Source organism: Nycticebus coucang, chromosome 24 (assembly GCF_027406575.1).
Source record: "Nycticebus coucang isolate mNycCou1 chromosome 24, mNycCou1.pri, whole genome shotgun sequence".
NCBI lineage: Eukaryota > Metazoa > Chordata > Mammalia > Primates > Lorisidae > Nycticebus > Nycticebus coucang.
In genome coordinates, this window is record NC_069803.1 from 15,179,800 (window position 1) to 15,184,085 (window position 4,286).

Consider the following 4,286-nt stretch of genomic DNA (forward strand, 5'->3'; position numbering starts at 1 on the left):
TGTTACAATCTCTCTTTCCCAAGAGATAAAGCAACTCACTAAAGTCACATAGTCTGTTAGTGGCTGAGGCAAGCTGAGCATTCTGACTCTGGAGCTTTCAAGTCCTTATTTAAAGTCCTAAACCCATCAGATAAAAAGGGAACCTGCAGGATTGCTTGGAGAAAGGGCACAGAAACGGGGTGGAGGTCTGGGGCGAAAGGTGAGGATCGAAGAAGGTGCAGGGGTCCAGGCTGGGGACTCCTAAACCGTTGGATTTTGACCAAATCCTTTTCGTTATCCGTAAAAAAAGGAGAGAAATCCATGCTTTCTGAGAGCCCTGCTGGGACACTCCTTTGTCTTAGGTTAAGTGTAGCAAGTACGAACCACCAGATTCCCATTTTTCTAGACATTTCTATACATGTATCATAAAATGCTGGCCCCGAGAAGTCTGCACGGTCCCTGGGTGGGGCAGAGTGACCCAGCCTGGCCGGCTGCTGCTGGGGGTCCCTTGAGGGGGGAGGGGGAGCTTGCTCCCCCTCCTCCTGGCCCGTCCCGGGTGGTGGTGGGGGCACCATGCAGGGCAGCATGCCCCCACAAGCCTGCAGACTGACACAGATCCACCCGCGAACTCTCTCTCCTTTCTCTGCAAGGCCTGCAAGTTCCCTGTCGCTTTCAGGGCCTCGGGTGGGTTCCACATTCTCTAGCACCTGGATGGGCTCTGTGAAGTCACTTCCAGGCTCCGGTCTGAGGCGATGGCTTTACATCATTGCATTTCTACTTTGCGAAAAAATTAATCAGATTGTGTCTGTAAAGTGCCATGAATCCCTTGGGATAGAAGTGCTGACTTAACTTTTTGTCACCCATTATTTCTGTAGTCCAGTATAATGGGAATTTTTTTTTTTTTTTTTGGAGACAGGGTCTCACTATGTCGCCCTCAATAGAGTGCTGTGGCATCACAGCTCACAGCATCCTTCAACACTTGGGCTTAAGAGATTCTCTTGCCTCAGCCTTCCAAGTAGCTGTCACTACAGGTGCCCGCCACACACCGGCTATTTTTTCTTGTAGTTGTCATTGTTGCTTAAGAGGCCTGCGCTGGGTTTGAACCCACCAGCCAAGGTGCATGTGGCCAGTGCCCTACCCACTGAGCTATAGGCGCGGAGCCTATAATGGCAATTTTTAAAGCAATGCTTCCTTAGATGTAATAGTAACAACAGCATTCCTACATAGTTTAGAAATCACTTTAAATAGGTAGACTGGGATCCAAATCATTATATTCAATTTTACAGATGAAGAAAGTAGCATTGTTCCTTTTCTTTATTTCAAATTAATATCCGTTTTGAATGAAAACACAAATTGCTGGGGAGAAAGAAATGTCTGAGAAACTCTTTCTTCTTGGGCAACTTTCAAGAAATGCTCCCAGCCTAACCTTAAACAAAAGGAAAGGGCAAAGCGATGTTATCTTTTAGGTTAGGAAAATAAACAGGGTTTTCTATTTTCTTCTCTCTTTTGTAAGCAGTGACACTTGAGAAGTTTCTCACCAGCAGGTTTCTGCTGGAGCCTGAAAATCATCTGCCTGACATGAGCCCAAACAAGGGTGGAGCAACCTGGAGCACCTCCCAAGCTCCACACAGCATGTGGAGGGCAGACCCAGGAGGGCTGCAGTTTGCAGGGAAAGGCCTTCTTCTTGGCTTTTTGGTTACACTGCATGGTATCCCTGACCCCTGAAAATGGCAGGAAGGGTGGAGAGGAATGAGAGATGTCCACTTAGGCTTTGTTCTCCATGTGACAATTGAATGATGTCCAGGGAACTCTGGGCATTGAAGGTACACTGGACCTGGGTGAGCTGGAGTGGTGAGGGTGGCATGGGGCATTCCCTCTGCAGAGATCCTCCTAGACCCTGGGGAGACACCTGTGGTTTTTTTTTTTTTCCTCTGTCTTATACATGGGTCATTACAAAAGTTTTGAGATAGACAAAAATCAAGAAAAGGAGAATCTGCATGGAGGGAAAGAAATGAAGCCCTCTGAGCCACATTCATAAGCAGAGTAAGTAGAAACTGGCAGGGTGGACACTGTCCCCTGTATTTCTTGGAAGTGAAATAATGAACCCTAACACAGCCTGTCTCAAAACTTTTGTGGTGATCTGCTAAAAAGAGACTAGAAAAGTTGGCTCCAGGAAAATAGCTAAGAGGTGATATCCCAGCTGTCAACCCAGCTGCCAGGACTCTGCATTCAAAACTGACTCCTTGTAGTCATTTCATAGACTCAGACATCACTGATGTTCTCTGGCCCCATCAGAGTGATGGTCGCAGAGGTCGCAGAGACTGAGGTCGCAGAGACTTCCAGGGAGAGCAAGATTGTGGGTCTCCCCAACTCTAATCAACTGCGACCTGCTCTAAGCAGAAGATTAATCAAAAACAAGGCTATACAGAAAAAATCTGCAAAAGCCTGTGGGCCCAATCCAGCCCACCCCCAGTTTTAGTATGGCTAGCATGTTAAAACTGGTTTTATAGTTTTAAATGGTTGAAGGCAAAAAAAAAAAAAAAATCAAAAGAATAGTTTTCGTGGCATATAAATATGACATGAAATTCAAGTTTCATTTCCCATAAATAAAGTTTTATTGGAACACCTCCAGGCTCATTGTTTGCATATTCTTTACGGCTGCTTTTGCATTTTGACTACAGAATTGAATACAGCCAATTCTGGTGATTCTGTTCTGTAGAATCATTGGGAATGCTGAATTAGTGAATACCGAACCATTGCTTCTAAGGAAAATAGGGGGTCAGTTTCTTGTGGGCCTCCGGTCACAACAATTTTGCCAACTGTTCAATATATAATTTTGTTTTTTCTGTGTCTCTGTTTAAAGACACCTTGTTTAATACACAGTGTTGATTCAATGACATGGAACTCACAGCCTACAGCAGTAAAACTCATGCCTGAATGAATGAAGCCCATCTCACAGGTATTTTCTCCAGGAGGCGTGTCATAGCCTTCTTTGTGTTTAGGGACCCTAGACAGCACTCAAGGCTGTACTTGGGGACCATGTGAAACAGCAAAATAATTAACAAAAAACACAGATATGAAAAAAACCCTAAGTAGACCGTGGAAAAGATCATTATTAACAGTATGAGAGTTGAAAAGGCAGAGCCCTGTTCACCATTAGCTGGGCACCTGGGCGTCAGGAGACTCACATTTTTCTGAGAATGACTGCAGAGGCACCATAAGTATTCATTTGGGGGTTACAAATAAATTTTAGTAGGTGAATTCATGAACACAGAAACCACGAATAACAAACATCAGCTATACTTGCGGCAAAGACAATATTGAACACAAACTCTAAAATACTGACTGTGTGCCCCTTTCCAAAGAAGGATTCCAGGTCTACTGTGTAGTTACTCCCAGTGTCACCCAGGAAGAGTCAAACAGGGACAAAGGGACTGCCACTTTCATAACAGTGTCTAATCTCGAGGAAACTTGCAAGGAAAAGAAAACTAGATCAGTTATGGGGTAGAAACCCGGAGTTCTGGTAATTAATGTGGAGAGAATTCCTGAGCTCCTTTGCAAAACTCAATTTCCTCCCTTTGCAAATCTTCTGTTATTCATTTGACAAACAAATCCCACTTGGCATGAGTCTGGACTGAGCACGGAGGCTCATTTAGAGTTACTTGTTTAAACAATAACACTGTTACTGAGTCACTGGATGTGAGCACTGAAGTTGTGGACAGAAAGGATGGTTGAAAGAAGACGACAAAGGGGCCGGCCAATTTATGACAGGATAATCAGTCCCTGAAGCTGATTACTTCTTAAACTTTAGTACACTTTTAATTAGTACTAATTTTAATTTTAAGTGTAATTAGTACACTTTAATTTAGTACACTTTTAATTTGTGCAAAAATTTTGTTACATGCATATAATGTGAATCCGATTGTTTGCTAAATTATTATTTTAAACATGCTATTTGCTGGATAAGACCTAATTTTCAGAAAGGACTTGAGACAGCTTGCAACTAAAGCACAAAAAAAGCTGGGTCACTGAGCAGGGTCTGAGGAGTAATGTGATACATGCGGCCTGGCCACACACGAGGCCATGGCATTGTGAGATGGAGTTTCAAATTTGAGGTTCCCATCTCAAATAAGTGCGTGTGGCCTTGGGGGAGATAAAGTCAGTTATGGGAGCAAACTCAGGGGAGAAAAAGCTTTCTAAAGCCCTGAGTTTAAAAGGCTTTCTTGATGGGAGGTTACTGAGAGAGGACCCAGGAGGTGGAAGACCTAATCAGATCCAAACCAAATGCTTAACAGCTTCCTGCCCTG